The sequence below is a fragment of the Sphaerodactylus townsendi genome, linkage group LG13, assembly GCF_021028975.2.
Source record: "Sphaerodactylus townsendi isolate TG3544 linkage group LG13, MPM_Stown_v2.3, whole genome shotgun sequence".
Taxonomy (NCBI): domain Eukaryota; kingdom Metazoa; phylum Chordata; class Lepidosauria; order Squamata; family Sphaerodactylidae; genus Sphaerodactylus; species Sphaerodactylus townsendi.
Genome location: NC_059437.1, coordinates 6,695,161 through 6,717,243, shown reverse-complemented (window position 1 = coordinate 6,717,243; position 22,083 = coordinate 6,695,161). Strand labels below are relative to the sequence as shown.

The 22,083-nt window shown below is 46.3% G+C and overlaps 1 long non-coding RNA gene across 1 annotated transcript; it reads left to right on the top strand.

Annotated features, from left to right (window-relative positions):
* Positions 1 to 6,791: 6,791 nt before the first annotated feature.
* Positions 6,792 to 12,858, top strand: LOC125442349. The gene is made up of 3 exons (XR_007245987.1): positions 6,792 to 7,012; positions 7,451 to 7,535; positions 12,453 to 12,858. It is a non-coding gene; the product is annotated as an uncharacterized LOC125442349 (long non-coding RNA).
* Positions 12,859 to 22,083: the final 9,225 nt, after the last annotated feature.

Below are 22,083 nucleotides of genomic sequence, written 5' to 3'. Positions count from 1 at the left end.
TTGAGCAGGGCAAAAGGCGGCCCGGCTGGGGTTTCCCTTTGTCCGTGTGCATCCAGGGGACTTTCTGCGTGAATGGGATAAGCAGTCCGGGTGGGGCAGAGATGGCTCTCTGCCCTGGGCCAAGGAGGTTCCATACAAGCACAAATACAGGGAAACTTACAAATCCTATTTCTACCTAATACAAATCAGTTCCTACCTAAACAAATACAAGACAGAATAAATTTTCCAATCGTTTTTAGTTCAGACATATTCCAGGAGCGGGATTCTCTCCTGGCTCCGCTATCACCAGCACTGCTCTGAGCCCCACCCACCTCACAGTTTGTTGTGGGGGCGGGGCAGGAAAAGAGATTTTAAGCCCCTTTGAGTCTCCTTATAGGAGAGAAAGGGTGGATATAAACCCAACTCTTCTTCTTTTTGTATAATTAGTCTGGACACCTCAGAAATGATGTGCCCCTGTACACGCATGAGCTTGGGACGGGGGTCTGTTCCGTTGCCCAAAATTTCCCAGTTAAATTTATGCGATTTAAACATTTTGGTGTGTGAATGATCTATTCTACACAATGTACAATATATAGGTGGCATTTAACAGCTTGTTACAATGATGTAAAAGAAACGATTCGGGAAGACCAGTTCTGAAAATAGGGGAAACTGAAAAGACTCAGAACAACTGCCGACAAAACAAGGCATATTTTCAAACCCTGGCAGGAGTGGGGATGTTTCAGATCTATACACCCTCTGATCTAACAGAAACTCGGGATGCCGCAAATGTTGTGGGAAATGTGCTCAAAGTCAAACTTAACTGGGTTCAATTTGAGATGATCAAATGTGATGGGAGAACGGTTTTTGGCACCAAACACTCGGGGTATTTGTCAGTTTCGTGTCCCTCCTGCTCCATCAAATCGTGCATGCTGATCCAACTGCTCAGCAGCCATTAATATCTCTACTTTGATGGTAAGATAGATAATAATGAGGGGTTTTTTTTAGCATACTGTGTTTTATGAATGGATTGTATATCATTTGTAATTAATTTAACGATTAAAATACTTGCTGGCCAGACAGAGCGGCAGGGAAGGAGAACAGGGGCTATGGAATTCAACCAGGCTTTGCAAGCGTACAAAAGAAAAAGTTGACTGGGGTTTAAGCACAGTTGGGAAGAAATACATAAGAACATAAGAACAAGCCAGCTGGATCAGACCAGAGTCCATCTAGTCCAGCTCTCTGCTACTCGCAGTGGCCCACCAGGTGCCTTTGGGAGCTCATGTGCAGGATATAAATAATGAAGAAGGTCTTCTCAGGCTGTTGCTCAAAGATCACCTGGTCTGCTAAAGGCATTTGCAATCTCAGATCAAGGAGGATCAAGATTGGTAGCCATAGATCGAAGCTTCTCCTCCATAAAATCTGTCCAAGCCCCTTTTAAAGAGCTAATCAGGTTGAAGTGGTTATCACCACCTCCGCAGCGAAGCGGCATATTCCAAACACCAATCACACGTTGCGTGAAGAAGTGTTTCCTTTTATTAGTCCTAATTCTTCCCCCCAGCATTTTCAACGAATGCCCCCTGGTTCTAGTATGGGGAGAGAGAGAGAAAAATTTCTCTCTGTCAGCATTTTCTACCCCATGCATAATTTTATAGACTTCAATCATATCCCCCCTCAGGCGTTCTCCTCTCCAAACTAAAGAGTCCCAAACGCTGCAGCCTCTCCTCATATAGGGAAGGTGCTCCAGTCCCTCAATCATCCTTGTTGCCCTTCTCTGCACTTTTTCTATCTCCTCAATATCCTTTTTGAGATGCGGCGACCAGAACTGGACACAGTACTCCAAGTGCGGTCGCACCGCTGCTTTATATAAGGGCATGATAATCTTTGCAGTTTTATTATCAATTCCTTTCCTAATGATCCCCAGCATAGAGTTTGCCTTTTTCACAGCTGCCATGCATTGAGTTGACATTCCCATGGAACTATCAACTAAGACGCCTAAATCCCTTTCCTGGTCTGTGACTGATAGCACTGACCCTTGTAGCTTGTATGTGAAGTTTGCCCCTATGTGCAATACAATGAGATAGCCTGCCGAACAGCAGTGATGAAGGGAGTGACGAAGGGAGTGGGAATTGCGCCCGGGGCATGAACTGCCCACACGCTCGTTACCGCCCCTGAAATGCCCCCGGTCCCACTCCCGACATGTGACTGCAATGGCAGCGCCCAGAGCGAGCCGCTCCAGATGTCCCATTGCGGCTACGCCTCTGCCGAACAGCCACAAACAGGTCCATAGAAAGGGTGGCACTTTATTTGCTGTGAGAGTGCGGGAAAGAAGCCAAATGGGTGGGGGTTTGAACGCCCTTACTGGAAACAATGTTGTGTGACTTCACCAGTCATGCAGTTGCTGTTCGTGACAAACCCATCTTATTGCTGCAGCTGCAGAAATCGTCAGCTGAGGTTCCATAGACGGCGATCACCTATAGGACCAGATTGCATCGTAACAGGTCGTGTGAGGTGCTTAGGGGCCCTGAATAGAGGTCCTCAGCCAAAATGCTCCAATCCATCCTGAATAAAAAATTTTGACAGATCGCTGCCTCTTCCCTCCAACCAGCCTCTTTGTTGCCCCTTCAGAGCTTCTGCTTGAAGAAGAAGAATAAGAAGAAGGAGAAGGAGAAGGAGGAGGAGGAGGAGGAGGAGGAGGAGTAGTTTGGATTTATAACCCCCCTTTCTCTCCTGCAGGAGACTCAAAGGGGCTGACAATCTCCTTGCCCTTCCCCCCCTCACAACAAACACCCTGGCAGAGGTGGATGGGGCTAGAGAGAGGCTCTGAGAAGCTAGACCAGCCCAAGGTCACTCCAGCTGAGAAGCGTATTAAGGAGTGTACAGGCTAATCTGAATTCCCCAGATAAGCCTCCACAGCTCAGGCGGCAGAGCGGAGAATCAAACTCGGTTCTTCCAGATTAGATACACGAGCTCTTAACCTCCTATGCCACTGCTGTTCTCGGTTTTCTATTTTAAAGTTTCTCCCCAAAGCAAAAGTCCTTGAAGGCAATTTTGTTCTGTGACCATTTCTCCTGGCTCAGGGTGGATTTTTAAGATTATTATTGCTCTTATGTTTTAATGATTGTAATAATACGGCCCTCTCAAGTGACCATAATTCTGAGCACAGGAGAGTTTTCAAAAGGGGGCAAGGTTTGCTTCTGGGAGCTGTTAATATAAAGAAGGGGTTTCTATTAGATTCTGAATTTAAAAATAGCCATTACTATTCAGTTAATTTATTTTACACCAACCATTCAAAGACAGAGACACCATGGTTTGGAGACACAGTTCTAAAAGTTTCCTTTTCTTCATACCGTTCCCCACCCATTACGGTAGTATAACCTCCAAGTCACATCTGGCTTACAACGCTATCCTGATCAGGCAGTGCAGGAAGCCCGAAAATAATGCCCTTTTGGGCCAATGATCAGATTCTGGTTCTTGGCTCAGTAGTCTTTATTAAGGTACATAAGTCCAGGCCATCAGGGCAAAGCCAATTCTACCAAAAACTCACTCAGGTTACACATTTATCCCCTCAGAATCCCCCCTCCCATATTTTCTGCACTGTTGAATCCATTTGTACCCAGCACCAAGGTAGGGAGCAGCAGTGGCGTAGGAGGTTAAGAGCTCGTGTATCTAATCTGGAGGAACCGGGTTTGATTCTCCGCTCTGCCGCCTGAGCTGTGGAGGCTTATCTGGGGAATTCAGATTAGCCTGTGCACTCCCACACACGCCAGCTGGGTGACCTTGGGCTAGTCACAGCTTCTCAGAGCTCTCTCAGCCCCACCTACCTCACAGGGTGTTTGTTGTGAGGGGGGAAGGGCAAGGAGATTGTCAGCCCCTTTGAGTCTCCTGCAGGAGAGGAAGGGGGGATATAAATCCAAACTCTTCTTCTTCTTCTTCTAAAAGATTAATAGTACATAAAATCTACAAGAGATTTGTCTCGCAATGTATTCATCTCTCAATCTATTCCTTTCTTGATTGCCTCTGGAATACACTGGTCGAGGCAGCTTAAGAACCACTAAAAATGATGACACAATAAAAACCAAAAGTAAAATGATAAATATAAGAATAAGATATTATAAAAACAGATTCAGCATGAAACTATCCAAGCAAATCTGGCCAGAGAGAGTGAGAGATGGCCTGGTGGGTGAGAATTGTAACCCCTCAGCTTGTGGGTTCAGTAGAATTGGTAGAACTTGGAATAAGTTTTGCAGCTTAACCAAATTAAAAAAAAACAAAAATGATTTACTTTCTTAACATATAACATATAACATCAACATTTAACATCACACTTCAAGGTCCTGTTCAGGTTGCATTTTCAAGTCCTTAATTTACAGTCTACTGATACTGCCAAGTCCAATTCTTCTTTGCAAGTGGGTTGGCTTCTGAAGACTCCAAGGGCTTGATGAACAGGATTCAACATGATGAAGGTTTCCAGGAGAACTTTCACCCATTACAAACACAAAAAACCCTGAAACAATAAACTCTAACATTTACAACATAGCAAAAACAAACAACTACCTTCCCAGTAGTTCCCAACAATATTGCAGTTACCTTAACAAGGTGTTAAGGGCTTATACAACCAAGGTCCGAGTCTGGTAGCCTTGTCTCCTCCAACTACATGAGCTCTGCAGCCTTCTCCTGCTTTGGGTCTCCACCTGCTTTGGGTCTCCCCACCTACCTCCCAGGGTGTTTGTTGTGAGGGGGGAAGGGCAAGGGGATTGTCAGCCCCTTTGAGTCTCCTGCAGGAGAGAAAGGGGGGATATAAATCCAAACTCTTCTTCTTCTTCTTCTTCTTCTTCTTCTTCTTCTTCTTCTTCTTCTTCTTCTTCTTCTTCTTCTTCTTCTTCTTCTTCTTCTTCTTCTTCTTAAGCTATCAGGAGCAGATAACAATGTGAAGACACCTGGCTGCTAGATAATAACTCTTTCCCATGGTACCAGGATGTCAGGGGAGGCCTAGTTGTCTAACTGTTCCAGGCAGCCAAAAATTCAGGCCAAGTCAGCAATGGATACATATATCAGAAGCGTAAAGCATATAGGGTCCAGGCATACCAGGCACCACCCTGACAAGCTTCCCCTCCCCCAAGAAAGCTGGCAAAAATTCCCTATAGGGGATAACAGAGATACTCCATGAGAAACACGGTGTGCCTTTGAAGCTGGCTAAGTCAGTGTGTGGGGACTGGGTGTGCAATGCAAGCTAAGTTCAGCTCCACCCCCTGGCCATCAAAACATCCCCAGCCACTGCAGCAGTGGGCCTAGGGAAGAACAGTGGCTTCCTGGTCAGGTCCCACGGAGCCATGCGGCACCCATCCACAGAATTCACCCCTCCATCGGCACATTTGACCCTTGCACTGGAGGGGTGGGTACCCACACGGGCACAGGGCCATGCCCATTCCATAGGTGGGTCCACATGTACCAGATTTGGCTGTCATGGTACCCCAGCGGGCAATGGTGGGATTCAAATAATGTAACAACTGGTTGTTTACAAGCACCATTTTAACAACCAGTTCTGCTGAAGTGGTGCGAATTTGCTGAATCCCACCACTGCCAGGGGGGGTTCTTGAAGAGATGTGGTTTGCTATTGCTTGCCTCTGAGCAGAGATCTTGGACTTCCTTGGTGGTCTCCTGTTCAAGAACTTACCAGGCCTGCCCTGCTGAGATTCTGTGATCTGGTAAGATTGGGCTAGCCTGGACTATCCAAGTCACTCTCCATGTTACTCCTTCAATACCCCCAATGAAGTAAATCAAGCTGGAGGGAGAGTGACTAGACCAGGGTTTCAGAGTGAGTTTCATGGCAAAGGGTGCATCTGAAGCTGGACCTGCTGAGTCTTAACCCAACACTGTCGTTAGTACATCAGATTGGGTCTCTCAGTCTATAGCAAGGCCGGAGGAACAGCACCCGGGGCACTCATGTGCCCTGCGCCCCTGCCATGCCCCAGAATGTCCCCGCCGCACCCTCCATGTCCCCGCAATGCCCCCATAACAGCACACGCCCAGTGCGTCATGCACCCCCCTGTCCTCTTGGCACTACGCCACTGGTTATGAAAAAGTCAGTGATAAGACTTTTTTGGAGACAAGGTGGTCCCACCAAGCAAAGCATGCAGGCTGACCACAGTCTGTCTGAAGATGCTCATTTGGATCTTATTTGGAATGCCTTTCAAATAACTTATTTGGAATGCCTTTCAAATAACTTCCACAACCAGCAGCATCCATTTCTGCCAAGGACAAAATCGTCCTTGCAAAAAGAAGGAAAAAGCCACGCTGATTGGACATTGTTTGCAATCTTTGGAATTTGAATTCTTTCTTTTTTTAAAAAAAAGAATTTTGTTTGGAGCAGAAGGTACGTCGGAGCTCAGACTGGCATTTAGGAACGCAAGATACAAAGTGGTGTCATTTCGAAACGACGCTGAGCAGATGGGGAGCAAAACAGTGTCCACTGTGGAACACAGCTAATTGAGTGACCGGAGATTATGTTTAGAAACCTGAAAGGGAGTGCCTGTGCACCTATCACAGCAGCGATCGCCGGATGAAGACTTTGAACTTGGCAGATGGCCTGAAAGCCAAAAAGTTTTTTTTCCTTTTGAACACTGTCACATGCAAATCCCTTTGTGTGTTCAAAAAACCAAAACAAGGACGGAGGTTTGCCGTTCCCCAAACAAATGGCTTTGTGTTGCACCAGAGTGGAACTTCTCCTGTCTGGTTTTCACAGAGCGTTGTGTCCTTCACAGTATCTCCAGGGAGAAAAGATCTTTCCTTATTTAACTGCGGAGATCTTTGGGGAAGAAGCCCCCGCCCCTCTCCAGGCCTGTTCGCATGGGACAGCTGTCACTCTTCAATCAACCTGGGCCGACTTTCACTTGAGGGTGCCGTGTGAGGAAGCAATCATGCGAATGTTGATGCCATAGAGACAACGCGGGGGAGGCTGAGTTTTGAATGCACCTGGAGGTCTGGCAGTGGGATGCTAGAAAGCCTCCTTGTTTGTATTCAGGGCTTCTGTCTGGTAGGAATGCTTCCCAGATTCTCTTTTTTCTCAGATTTGTGGGCACTGAATTACCTGGTCTTGTTTTTGATAGCGAATCAGCACATTCGGGATTTTCCCTTCTTATGTTTCCAGATTTTGTACAGAGCCCTGTGTATGATGTGCAGCTCATTTAAGTTTTCTTTCCTGCAGATCGTATCAATCTACATCTTGTTTTGTTTTATTTATGTATGTCTCCATACTTGTTTGCAAGTTACAGTGAATGCACATACAATCCATGTACAGCATATACTTGATTTTTTGGATTGCATGCATTGAGTAATTCTAACATTACTCATTCTAACACATGCACCATGTGGTATTAGCCAAGTATACAAGTATTGGTGCCTGGTACATGCAGGATATGTATGCCCTGTTGTCAAATCAGCTTTAATGTGTATTCACACTTTCTAATCTAAGTGCAACAGAACATGCAGTTTGACTCTTCGCCACGCATTGACGGGACATATTTTGCAAGAATGTTTCTACTATGGACATGAATTATGTAAGTTACTAAGGCTGCTATATAATATTTTGTAAATGTTATGTAGTATTTATTATGCGCTGTTTATTATGCATCATTTATTGTTATATTATTAATTTTAGCATATCTACTTTGTATGAATGGTATATTTATGAAATGTATGTTGATGTTGCGGCTAGTGTATTGTTTTTATTCATGCTCGATTTACTTCGCTGTGATCTCAGGAAAATTGCCGGAAATAATCTATAACCAACACTGAGGAAGTAGATTTAATATTTCCACGGAACGGGCATAGCCGGAGCCAGCCTGCAGGGAGGCTGGGGGCAGGGCTTGGCAGCGTGCAGCTCGGGAGCACAGTGGATCATCACGTGGGGGGGGCACTGGACAATCCCCATGTGATGAAATGGCATGTGCCTGGGGACATGGGATACTCTATGTCCCTATTAGTGGTATGCCACTGCAGGACATTGCTGGTCATTGACCATAATAATAAAACTATAATATAACATAATATTTAATACATAATAATAAAAATTTTAGAGTCAGGCTTGGTTAGCACTGGGAAGGGAGGCCACCATGATGCCCAGGATCACGATGCAGAGGCAGGCAATGGCAAACCACCTCTCTTGCCTTGAAAACCCCACAGTGATGCCCTAAGTCAGTTGTGACTTTGGCCCTTTCCACATGGGCGAAATACAGTGGCCAAGGGATGGCAAAAATGCCGTCCCTGGGCTACTGTTCACACAGGAGGCCGCCCGGGAGTGGCGTGAAGGTGCCGCTTTAAACCTCGCACGTTGAGCGAGGTTGTTGCAAAGCGGCGTCTTCTCGTCGGTGTGGTGCGAACCGCACCGCTGGGAAGGTGCCACTTGCCCCATTGCCTCCACTGACCTTCATGTCCAGCGTCGCTCTGGAGGGCTGCAGAGACCTGCCCACACTGACCTCCAACCCCTGGAGGGCAGCATGGGCGCGTCCCTGCAGCCCTCCAGAGTGACGCTGGACATGAAGGTCAGTGGAGTGGGCTGACCAAGAGGCGGCTCCGTGCAGAGCCACCTCTCTGGCTGGGGAGGAAGTGGGGACCACTTGCACACTAGCGTGCAAATGGTTCCCGAGCAGAGGTGGGATCCAGCAGGTTCTCACCAGTTCCCAAGTGTGGGTTACTAATCATTTGTGTGTGCTGAGAGGTGGTTACTAATTGGGTCTGCTTTTCCATTAGAAATTCCATTAGGTCCAAAAATCATAAAGTCCTGTTGTTTCCTGTGTGGCTGGTTAGCGAAGGTAGAAAACGGGACAATTCTCCCTGTTGGGCTGCTTTAAAAACATGTTTTAGTAATATGGTAAAGTTCCTTGTTTAAGGAAAGTATCCTTCTTTTGATTTCTAGAAACAACATTAAGTATTTGAAAGTATTAAGTATTTGACAGGCAGTCAATTCGAGGAGAAGTTATTGTTTCTGTTGGCAGTAGACAATAGGACTTGCTATAACGAGTTTAAATTATGGACAGAAAGATACTAGCTGGAAATTAGGAACTTTTTTTTTACAGAAAGAGTTTTTTACAGTAACAGAGAAATTATTAATGCCCGGCCCCTGGAATGCCCGGCCACGCCCCCGTCGTGCCCCGCCCATCCCCATTGGCGCTACGCCACAGTTTGAATCCCACCACCATGGGAACCTGTTACTAAATTTTTGGGATCCCACCACTGTCCCCAAGCCTCCACCAGCATAAATTATGCATGTGCAGAAAGGGACTTTGACAGCCCTTTCCACCACTAAAACCTCTGCAAGGCCCGTTATTCACTCATATTCTGCCGCCCAGCTGTAAGCTTCAAAATGGAGTTTCCCCACTTCTTTTTTGGGTAAACGGGGGTTTCTCCAGCAGCGAAGCCCCTGGAAGCCGTGCAGCTCCACCCTACACTTCCTGATTCTCTCCCTGCCAGAGTTCCTGCTGTTTGTGTGGGAGGAGAGAACGAGAAAGAGCAGGAAGACCCACTGAAAGTAAAATGTGCTTGCTTTTAGCGTGAAGGGAGGGGAAGAGTCAATCTTTCCCAGCATTTCAAAGCTGCCGAAATTTGGGCCTTTAAGGCACAGTGAATGCAGTGGGGGGGGGGGGGGATGTGCATTACGTGGAGATTTCTCCAGAGAGAATCAAGGCTTGCTGCGGAGAGACCATATGTACATAAATGGCCTAAAGTTCATCTAGGAGACAAAAATAATGAAAAACCCACGTGTGAGAATATAATTCTACATACTTAGCATTGCTTCCAGCATCACCCGCACATCCCCAGAATACAGTACCGGGACCTTCCATTACTCTCTTAACACAAACTTCCAAATATAAATCAAAGAGACAAGCCAACAGGGAACATCTTGTTCAGCGGGATTTCTCCCTGAGGGATGATTTTGAAAATGTTCTGTATCCTGACAATTATCATAGAAAGCAGCTGACAAGGACGATGTTGAACCTAATGGGGGCTGATCAAAAGGACTCCGGAGTCAGGGAACAACATGGCATACAGACAAGATGTTCTAAAAGAGCCAAAGGGCAAAAACACACGCACACCGGCTTCTGTTTTAGTGCACGGCTGCCAAGGAGGGAGAGAAAGGGGACGAAATATTTGCAGGGGGTGGGCATTAGGGTGAGGATGGCTGTCTACCTGGGGGCTCAGGTGTGGTGTGGCATGAGACTGTGAAGCGTTGAAGAATCAATTCAACACAAAACTAAAAAAGGGCGGGAAATGACATAATGGCGGTCAGGAATCGTTTCAAGGAGGTGAAGAAGAAGAAGAGTTTGGATTTATATCCCCCCTTTCTCTCCTGCAGGAGACTCAAAGGGGCTGACAATCTCCTTGCCCTTCCCCCCTCACAACAAACACCCTGTGAGGTGGGTGGGGCTGAGAGAGCTCCGAGAAGCTGTGACTAGCCCAAGGTCACCCAGCTGGCATGTGTGGGAGTGCACTGGCTAATCTGAATTCCCCAGAGAAGCCTCCACAGCTCAGGCGGCAGAGCTGGGAATCAAACCCGGTTCTTCCAGATTAGATACACGAGCTCTTAACCTCTTACACCACTGCTGTGAGGACAGACATGTATTGCTGTAAAGCGGGGGAGGGAATGAAAACATTTTAGAAATGTTTTAGGAGTTTTCTGCAGAAAGGACCACTGTCACTGAACCAAGCATGAGTGATAGGACAATGTATTGTCGAAGGCTTTCACGGCCGGAATCACTTGGGTGCTGTGTGGTTTCCGGGCTGTATGGCCGTGTTCTAGCAGCATACTCTCCTGACGTTTCGCCTGCATCTGTGGCTGGCATCTTCAGAGGATCCTCTGAAGATGCCAGCCACAGATGCAGGCGAAACGTCAGGAGAGAATGCTGCTAGAACACGGCCATACAGCCCGGAAACCACACAGCACCCAAGTGATAGGACAGATCCCTAACATGGTGACTCTTTGGTGCCACGGTGCCCACTGAGACCTTTCCTAGTGCCCAAGTGTTTTGAGAAAACGAGTGGAGTCAGGTGGGGTTTTTACCCCTGTTCTTCTGTTTTCACCCCTGAAGATTTTGTTTTCACCCCTGAAGGCTTCTGTTTTCACCCCTGAAGATTTTACTAACTGCTGATTTTTTAAAATGTGGTTTTGGCTCCTGTGGCAACCTCAAGGTTCTTCACTGAAAGTAAGTCATGGAGCCATTTTGATGGAAGGCAAGCTGTTCATACGCTAGAAAATATCATTAAACAATACATTCATTTTAAAAGACTGCTTTTTTAAAGACAGCCTCAACCTGAAATGTTGAAGAAGGACTATTAGGCCATTTCTGCACTGGTGGCAGAAGAATCTGGCCACTGGCATAATTTATGCCAGTGGAGCCACGAGACCATTTGCCAGTTGGCCATGCTGGCAGGGGCTGGTGGGAATTGTAGTCCATAACATCTGGAGTGCCAAAGGTTCGCCACCACTGCACTAGTTAGATTTGGTGCCATTTTCTGGTCAGCACCTACAAGACCAAACAACTGGAGAAGCAGGGCCATCTTAAAGCATGGGCATGCTGGGCAGTTGCCCAGCAACCCCCAAAGCATAGGACCCCCTGCTAATCGATGTATGTCATGACTTGCTGTCAATAAATAAATAAATATGATACTAAACCAAACTATAAATATTTGTTATTAAATGGGAGTGTAGAGAGGCAGCAACCTGTAACCTAATGTGTAGGTAAATGTAAGTATGCATAAATAATTTTAGAGTTAGAGATTTTACTATAATGTTAATTTTAGGAATTGACTTTGATTCTAGCATATAATACTTTTTCTTAAATTATGCTGAAATTGGTGAAATAGCCAAGTTGTAAGATTAGTACAAAATTTTCCGGTCTTTGACCGTAATATAAAAAAAATATTATTAATATTTGTTATTGGAAAATGCATGCAGGGCACATGTTTTGCTAAAGACGATGAACCATATTAATGTTAACTTTTAGGATAGCGAGCGGACATTGGCAATTGTGGTCGCCTCTGCAACCACGTGGGCATCTATGTGCATGTATCTCGTGCACTTCATTTTTATTCCCGTGACTGGTTGTGTAGGCAGGGGCCTCAGTGCACTGCTTCGCGCGGGGGCCTATAATGCTGTTGAGATGGCCCTGTGGAGAAGATGTAGGCCAACAGCTCCGTTCCTCCTGGGTTGTTCTGATGTCTTCTTACCAATGCATAACAAAGTCAATTAAGGACAATCTCTGGATCTCAAACTTTTTCAAAGGTCTCCCGGGCCTGCCGGTCTCACGGCGATTCACCCACAGCCATCTCTCGACGCCGGTGCTCTTTCTTTTCATCTTTCCTCTTTTGATCCAGACTCCTCTTTATCCCTCTGTGATCTTGCCCCCTCTCGTCTTCCTTCCAGTCCTGTCTAAATTTATTTCCTCATCTCAGAATCTTCTTTTCTCTCTCTCTTTCAGTTGCCAAGGGGTTTCAAGACTATCCACCAGGAATGTTTGATTCTCCCAGAACGTTGACAGGGCTCCCCAGTGAGTCGGGACAAGCGATGTCGAAGCACAGCGGTTCAGATCGCCGAGGAAGGCTGCCAAGCGTCAATCTGGGCTTCAGACAATGCCGAATCAAATCCCCATTCATCCCTCGCGAACAAAGAATAATATACAGACATGTGAGGCACCTGCTTAATCCAAAACCCACCTTTGCAGCATTCATGCTGTTAGCAGTACTTTGCCTAAGGCTTTTTTGCTATCAAGCTGGCTGCGCTCGGGACAAGGTAAAGGAAAAAGGTGAGCCAGCGGGGTCGAAAAACCTGCAAATTAGTTGTACAAAAATTCTGAAATGCAAACGAGCAACAGCACTATTATCATCTCCGTGTTTGCTTTTGCTGGAGTTTTTAAACGAGGGTAACGGCGCAATCTGTAAAACAAGGCAGCAGCAGCAGCAGAAGAAGACTTTGGATTGATATCCCCCCTTTCTCTCCTGCAGGAGACTCAAAGGGGCTGACAATCTCCTTGCCCTTCCCCCCTCACAACAACCACCCTGTGAGGTAGGTGGGGCTGAGAGAGCTCAGAAGAGCTGTGACTAGCCCAAGGTCACCCAGCTGGCGTGTGTGGGAGTGTGCAGGCTAATCTGAATTCCCCAGATAAGCCTCCACAGCTCAGGCGGCAGAGCTGGGAATCAAACCCGGTTCCTCCAGATTAGATACATGAGCTCTTCACCTCCTACGTCACTGCTGCTCCTTGCTCCAGTTGCAAAGTTAGGCATCATCTGTTGTGGAAATTCTTGGAGTGTCTGTTGGTTGTTTTCTATTTGAAAATCCTCCCGTGCGCATCAAAAGGTGAACCCTGTCCGTTGGTTCTAGCCAAAGGAATTGCAGAACGAGTCAGAGTGACTTCCAATGAGCACGTGCGACAACCTTTCTTGGTCGAGTTGTGAAATCTTTTGCTTTGCCTTGCCACAGAGGGTGCAAGGACAGGACGACATTGAAAACGCCACTTTAATCGGGTGGATCATGAAGTACAGAAATGCTTACAGAAGTCAGCACTGGGAGGAAAGGGTATCGACGGACTAATTACTTTTATATCCAGTCGATTAGCTGTGTTAGTCTTGCCTTGTTTCATATTCTTTTGAGCAATCTTTTAAAGACTACAAGGCTAAGGCACACTTTTAGTTGTTGATGTACCCCAAGGCGTAGGAGGTTAAGAGCTCGTGTATCTAATCTGGAGGAACCGGGTTGGATTCCCAGCTCTGCCGCCTGAGGGAGGAAAGGGTATCGACGGACTAATTACTTTTATATCCAGTCGATTAGCTGTGTTAGTCTGCTGCAGCAAAAAGAAACAGGATTCTTTGAGCACCTTAAAGACTAAGGCTTATTTATGCGAGCATTAATTTTTTTTTAGTTGTTGATGTACCCCAAGGCGTAGGAGGTTAAGAGCTCGTGTATCTAATCTGGAGGAACCGGGTTGGATTCCCAGCTCTGCCGCCTGAGCTGTGGAGGCTTATCTGTGGAATTCAGATTAGCCTGTACACACCCACACACGCCAGCTGGGTGACCTTGGGCTAGTCACAGTTCTTTGAGTCTCCTGCAAGAGAGAAAGAGGGGATATAAATCCAAACTCCTCCTCCTCCTCCTCCTCCTCCTCCTCCTCCTCCTCTTCTTCTTCTTCTTCTTCTTCTTCTTCTTCTTCTTCTTCTTCTTCTTCTTCTTCTTCTTCTTCTTCTTCTTCTATGAGAAACATAAGACCGTTAGAAACTGAATCCTGAACAGAGGTCCTGAGCACACAAAAAGAGTCTGGGACCACAGCTGCTGTCCCTGTCGTCACACATTTCAAGATCCCATTTTATACAGGGATAAAAGCACGTACGTCTAAGTGCTCACAGTTCCCTATCAGTGGACTTTCTCGCATTCTTTTTTTTAAACTACTCTTCAAGTTCCTGTTTCTTTGGTGTGTTTTCTTAAAGTTCAACCCATGTTCTGCTCCCTCTAGTGGTTGATTTGATATAGCAGAAGGTTGGATCTAGTTTAACTGCCTGATGCAGAGTAAAGTTTAGCTGCTAAACTTTGCTCAAAAAAAATTAATGCGATAAAAAATTAATGCGATAAAAATTAATGTCCACCCCTGCCACACCCTGGAATGCCCCAGAATGCCCCCACACTGGTACATGCCCACTGCGTGGTGTGCCTCCGTCCCCTTGTCACTACACCACTGCTTCACAGCACAAAAGTGATAGCTGTGGGATGTCTTAAAAAGAGGCAACTGCCTCTGTTCACTCCACTCACCCAAAAAGAAGTGGCTTGTGGTGTGTTTTCCTGACAGCAAAGGCATCAGAAGGGAAAAGAGTTTCCCACTCGACTGTTTTGCTTTCTGGCCAGTTTCACCCTCAGCTTCTGCCCAACATTTTGTGTGCAGCTGAAAGGATTCTCCCTGCCACCATTTGCAGAAGGCTGCCCCAGAAGGTTTGCTCTACAGTGTCCAATTCTGGGTGTTTGCTCTACAGGTTCCAATCCTGGGTGCTCAAAATGTACAGAGTGTCAGGCGTGCACCTGTCAGTCGGGGGTGGCGGGCATTTGTAAGAAAACTGTAAGGCTATCTTCTCTGCAGGTGTCCGGTTATCGCTCTCCACTGTCTACGGCCTTGGAGTCAGGAAGAGCAGCTGCTTATCAAGTGTGAATTGTTCCCAGCTTTCTTGTGCTTTGTTCTATGGGTACAGTGGAGCTGTTTGGCTACAGGGGGCAGGGAGCTTTAGGGGATATAGGCACAGTGTTTGTGTAACCCCCATGCTCAGAATGGGTTGACCCAGTAAAGGGTGGAGACTCAAAGCAGCAAGAGGCTGCAGAGCTCATGTAGTTTGGAGGAGACAAGGCTACCAGGCTCGGACCTTGATTTCTATAAGCCCTTAACACCTTGTTATGGTAATTGCAATGTTGTTGGGAACTACTGGGAAGGTAGTTGTTTATTTTTGCTATGTTGTAAAATATTTGCGAGTTTATTGTTTCAAGGCTTTTATGTATTTTGTAATGGGTGAGAGTTCTGGAAACCTTCATCATGTTGAATCCTGTTCATCAAGCCCTTGGAGTCTTCAGGAGCCAACCCACTTGCAAAGAAGAATTGGACTTGGCAGAATCAGTAGACTGTAAATACAAGGACTTGAAAATGCAACCTGAACAGGACCTTGAAGTGTGACGTTAAATGTTGATGTTATATGTTATATGTTAAGAAAGTAAACCATTTTTAAAACAAAAATTGTTGTTGCAAACTCATTCCAAGTTCTGCCCCACAGAACCCACAAGCTGAGGTTACATTTGCGTGGGCTTTCCAGAAACGTCTTTGCTGATGCTTACCGTCAGGTGCCAAATAAAGACTACAGACCAAGTTTCTATTATTTTCGCACTGGGTTCTGACATAGTTATACTCCGCTGGTCCTGCTGATTCTGGCAATATACAGTTTTCCTATTTTTTTAAAAAAAAATCAGTGTCATCTCTGTAGCTACGCAGACACACATAAGAGAATCTTAGCCCCTTGGAAGACCTGTCTACCTCCCACCGAGAAGTATTAGGTTGACCTGCCCTCTGCAGACTGACTTCTGTACAGTAAGAGAAAACTAAGTCAGTCCATTCAGAGTTCGGTAGGTGAGATATTTTACATAAGGACATTCTGAAACATTTTCCCCTTATGCAGACACAACTGTAGCTTTCAACTGGTATAGTGTCAAACTCGCAGACTTCCAGGTGTTATGGACTACTGGCAGGAGATGATGGGAACTGTAGTCCATAACATCTAGAGGGCAGCAAGTTTGACACCTATGGTCTAGAGAGAGCTACATCATGTGGGAATTATGTTCCTGTGCTGGGAAGGAGGCAGTAGAGACTGCTGTGATAGTTTTCAGTGTAGCAGAGCACTTTATAATGCTCAGGCACGTGCAATCTGAATGGAAGCAGTGCACTGGGTCCCCGGACACATTTATTTAATTTATTTATTGTTTGGATTTGTAGACCACCCCATCCCCAAGGGGCTCTGGGCAGTGCACAACAAGGTCAACATATATACAGTGTATAACAAAGGATCACAATAGTGACCACATAAACAATTGTTACATTTACTAAAATCCATTAAAATCCATTAAAACAGCAGTCAATGCAATAATAACAGGCGTCCCATAACCCAATTTATTAAAAAAACCTCCCCAAAAGGAGGGAATGGCTGGACTCCTCCCTAGGAGGGTAACGTAGATGTAAACAGAAATAAAATGGTAAAAATAAGTGAGTAAGGAGGGGCTCCCTACTCAGCGACTGGACACTCCAAAGGCCCGGCGGAACAACTCAGTCTTGCAGGCCCTGAGGAATTCATCAAGGTCCCGCAGGGCCCGGACAGCTGGAGGAAGAGTGTTCCACCAGGCTGGTAGAAAGTTAGTAGTAGTAGTAGTAAAGCCTTTATTGGCATTGTAAATTACAGTAAAACTTTTATCAATTTAAAAAACTAGAATGCATCAAATATATACACATACAAGTTGTTCCCATGAGTATTGTTTGTAATTCCAGCTCTTATCAATATAAAGCCCAAACGTGATCACCAAAAGCTACAATCCACAAGTGCTTACTTTTTTACAGTTCATATAGGTAAGTTAATTTCTGAAAGTTATATTGTTACAGTCTGCCATACTTTTCAGTTCCTTCCATTCCTATGTGCTTCCCACCCTCTTCCTAACCAACGCATACACGCAGATTGATGAAACACTGCAAAGCAAGGATCGCATCCATCAAGGTGTTTTTTTGTATGGTGTTTTCCTAATAAAACACTGCAAACAAGCAATATAGGTTGCATCAGGATTTTGCAATTCCTAACGCTAATGCTGTGGCCAGTCATCATCAGTGTCAAGACTAAGAGAAAGTGGCACTGTTCACTAGAACGTTCCTGTCTGTGCACCATACATGTGGAAAAACACAAAAAGGAAGAAAATTCCCCAGCCCCAAGGACTTAAACCTACTCGCATGCTTCTGTGTTTACCTGACTCACAGTGCCACCTTAAGCAGAATTATACCCTTTTAAGCCCACTGACCTTAACATACTTAGAAAGATGTAAGCAGTGGTGGGATTCAAAAATTTTAGTAACAGCTTCCCATGGTGGGAGGATTCAAACACCCTGTGAGCGTAGGCCAGTAGGGGCTGGGCAGAGCCTCGACGGTGAGGGGGGGTGGGGAGCTCCGAGAGTGGGAACATTCCTGGGGCGAGGGCTGTGGCAAAGGGCACAGCAGCTAATCTGAATCCTTAGGCGGGATAAGCCTACATGCAGGCGCAGAGCTGCCAATCAAAAGCCCGGTGCACCTCCAGATTAGCTAGACTGCTCTCAAGTTCTCTAATGGCTTACCTGCTGCTGCTGAGAGGAGGGGCATAACTAAGGCAAAAACCACGTGGCAAAATCACCCATTAGTAACCCCCTCTCGGCACACACAAATAATTAGTAACCTACTCTCGGGAACCTGTGAGAACCTGCTGGATCCCACCTCTGGATGTAAGTCTGCTTAGGATGTAAAAATGTAAAAATCGTCTGGTTTTATGTAGCAAAGGCAGCATCGTCCAATTTGTTGCATGGAATGGGGCTGAAGGGAAAAGCTAACACAACTCAACTTCTGTTCCCTAAACAAGTTGTGCTCCACACTTCCCCAGTGCGCATTCAGAAGCTTTCTTCCTCTGCAAAGCAGAGGCATTGAAATTTGCATAATGGCGCCGCCACTTAATTTTTGAGAGGGTGGAGTGGGAAAGGAGTGGAAAATGGCTTTCAAAGTGGGATGAAACCTAATGAGTTTTCACACTTTCATGCATGAGGCTGTCCTGAATTAAGTGGGACGGCGGGTGGCGACGTGGTGAGAGGACGCGCATGAAGAAACCTGCCCTCCTATTTCCTCTTTGCTGTTTGCTTGGTGGCCTTTGCTTTATTGTTCGGGTTTTATGATGTGTGATCTGAGGTGAGAGCTCCTGCTTAGGTCAGTATTAAATTGCTCCCATTCCTCCATTTTTAATTGCTGGAAGCCACCTCAGGAGCAACTTGAGTAAAAAAATGTGGAAAGGGGCTGTTCTAAATTCATGAATAGATGGGTAAAGGAGCAGCAGTGGCGTAGGAGGTTAAGAGCTCATGTATCTAATCTGGAGGAACCGGGTTTGATTCCCAGCTCTGCTGCCTGAGCTGTGGAGGCTTATCTGGGGAATTCAGATTAGCCTGTACGCTCCCACACACGCCAGCTGGGTGACCTTGGGCTAGTCACAGCTTCTCGGACGCTGACTCTCGCTACCAGCCGCTGCAGAATTCCTGGAGCCTTCACAGGGGTGTTTGTTGACCTGCGGGTTGTGGGGAAGGGCAAGGAGATTGTAAGCCCCTTTGAGTCTCCTGCAGGAGAGAAAGGGGGGATATAAATCCAAACTCTTTTAAAGAGATAGATGCAACTGACCAAATGCTACAGCAAACTGGGCGTGCTCCAGAATTCAGTTTAGACATTCTATTAGTTCAGTTTCAATTTCAAAAGTGCCAAGTCCAGGGTAGCATGAACCCTCATAACTACAATTGTGGGGGAATCAATTCATCCCCCAAATCAAACACCTCTTTTAGTTTCACCGTTCACTCTAGCATTGTTCGCAGTTCATCGTGAGTCTTCTCGGAAATGAATCTGGATGTCAGCATCGCCTCAGCAGATGTTGGGCAATTTGTGGGTTGATACTTACCAAGGGCAGAGTTTGGAGAGGATGTGACATCACTTCTGGGCAACATTCTAGAACTTTCCCCTCAGCTGTATGGCAAAGATCAGAGATCTAGGAAGAGTTCTAGAGTGACACTGTGTGTACAAAGGACCATTGAGTTGCAGCTGACTTGTGGCAACCCAGTAGAGTTATCAAGGCAAAGGACTGACCAAGGTGGTTTGTCATTGCCTGCCTCTGAATAGTGACCCTGGAATTCCTCATTGGTGTCCCATCTAAATATCAACCAGGGCTAACCCTGCTTCGCTTCTGAGATCTGATGAGATTAGGCTAGCCTGGGTCGTCCATGTTACAACAGAGTGACGCAAGAGAGGTCAATCCTCAGTTTCAGGAGGAGGAGGGGAGATTGGGGCTGAGGACCAGGGGCCGTTTCCACACAGGCCAAAAAAGCCAGTCAAAGGGTGGTAAAAACAGCGTTATAGGCAGGGAGTTCGCACAGCTGCCGCTGCAGAAACGACGATGCAGCGATGCGGCAACGCTCCAGCAGGGCCACAATGGTTTATTCATCATCATCATCAACCTTTTATTGGCATGAGTTTAAAATACAATAGAGAGGTTGAGGAGAATCAAGTTAAAATAAGTAGGTTCAGACATTTCCAGCAGTTAAAACAATAAATAAATAAATAAATAAATAAATAAACTAAAATCTGTGGCGAATCTGTTGCACCAGTGCCAGGAATTTGGCAACGTCTAGGGATCTCTGAGGAGACTGAGCACAAAGCAGATAGAAAGATTTGACCTTGTCTGATGAGTAGGCATAGTTCTCAGTATATGGGTCTATATATTGTCTTCTAGATGAAGCATATAGTTCGCAATCTAGGAGGATGTGCTCGATTGTTTCGATGGCTTTTTGTGAGCAGGGGCACGTTCTTTGTTGGTATGGGATCTGGAGAAATCTGCCGCTCAGGACTGCTGAGGGTAGAACGTTCAGTCGGGCTAGCATTAAGGTACGTTGGAGGATGGTTTATTCAAAAATCGCTCACTGGGCGTGTCTTTTCAACAATGGAGCTTCGGAGATGGTATCGTGTGAAGCGCCCACCAGGAATCGGTGCTGCAGAGCCCGCCCCCTACAATGGCGGCCTGCACTGGCCAATCCTGGTACCGAGCGCCCATGACGTCTACCCTGGGGAAAAAAGAACACCGTTTGCAAAGCGCAGCCGTGCGAAGTGCCGGGGTTGAGCCAATCAGCTACCTGTCTACGGAGCGCCTGCCCATGTGAACACTCCGTTGCTGCTGAGTTGCCAATAACACTGACAGCACAACGCTGTAATTGGCTGTGCAAAAATGGCCAGGGTTTGCCTTTTGCAGGTAAATGGCTAGCCTAGAAATGAAAAAAATATGTCCTTCAGAAAAATGATAATACTCATTATGACAGCTTAGGCTTTGTGCATGTATAATGTGCTGGGGAAGGCTCCCTTCCAGGTAGTTCATTTCAGACATAATCTTTCTTATTAAAACTTTGTCAGGAGGAATTATTGCCACAACAATTCCTCAGAAACATTTTTTTTAAACAAAGGACAGATAACGCCAAACCTTATATGCAAATGACTTCCAAACTGAGAGGGGATATAATTTTTTGTGCATGGGTGATGGGAGAGAAGATGCAATCTTTGGAGGAAAATAAATGTAGCCACGATGGTTTCCAAGTCAGTTAATGACTTTACCAGTTGGCCAATTCCCTCCTCCCTATTTGTTAAATATGTTAATTTGGAAGAAAGGCCTTTTATTTCCGAAGGAATTGCTCCGTGCTGCATTTGCATTCATGAAAACAAAGAAGGTAAAAAAAAAAGTGAAATCCTGTTCCTTTTATGAGCTTGACATATTCCGAGAAGAAAAAAAGGAAAAGAGCAGCAGAGGCGGGGGACGTGGCCCTAATTTTCCCCGGCTTAGGTGTTTTGACTAGATGTTGCTAAAATTATATTTTCTGGATTTCACATCTGTTATTGCAGCCGTTTTTGACAAATAAGAGCTTCAGAGGGGAATGGGACTTTTCAGAAGGGTGCTTCCGACTAGCTTCAGAGGGTGGCCCGCTCTGGCATTTGCTGGCCAAACTGTGCTATTGTTCCTACACAGGGATGAGAGGTGGCCTTTGTCAGGACTGAGCCCGTCTGTGCGGATGGGGGGGCATGACAAGGGGGGAATGTTTTACTGCTTGTTACTTTGAAGATGTCCGGTGCTCTCCCCCTCCCCTGCCGCCCCAGGACTTCCCGAACACAGATCTTACCTGCAAAGGAGTGTGACCTGTTCACAAGCCCAGAGGTGGGATCCAGCAGGTTCTCACAGGTTCCCGAGAGTAGGTTACTAATTATTTGTGTGTGCCGAGAGGGGGTTACTAATTGGTGATTTTGCCACGTGATTTTTGCCTTAGTCACGCCCCTCCTCTCAGCAGCAGCGCGCAGAACTTGAAGCAGTCTAGCAGGAGGTGCACCAACGTGCGTGGCAGCCTGCGCCTGCGTGCATTCGTTTCCCACCCAAGGACCACCGCAGCGGGCTGCGTCCTTGCCACAGCCCCGCCCAGGAATGCCCTGCCCCCAAAATGCCCGGCCACATTCCCATCGTGCCCTGCCCAGCCCCATTGGCGCTATGCCACAGTTTGAATCCCACCACCATGGGAACCTGTTACTAAAATTTTTGGATCCCACCACTGCACAAGCCTGCAGTACTTTGTAGTGGAAATTATAGAGGCCATTTGGCTGTAAGGGGGGGGAGCGCAGGGGGATATAGGTGATGGATCTGAGCGAGGGGCTCAGATTCCTCTTTACATGGCTGCCCTTCGCATCGATTGGAATAAAGGCTTTAGAACAAACCTACAGTTTCCGTTATTTCCAGACTTGAGGGCCTGAC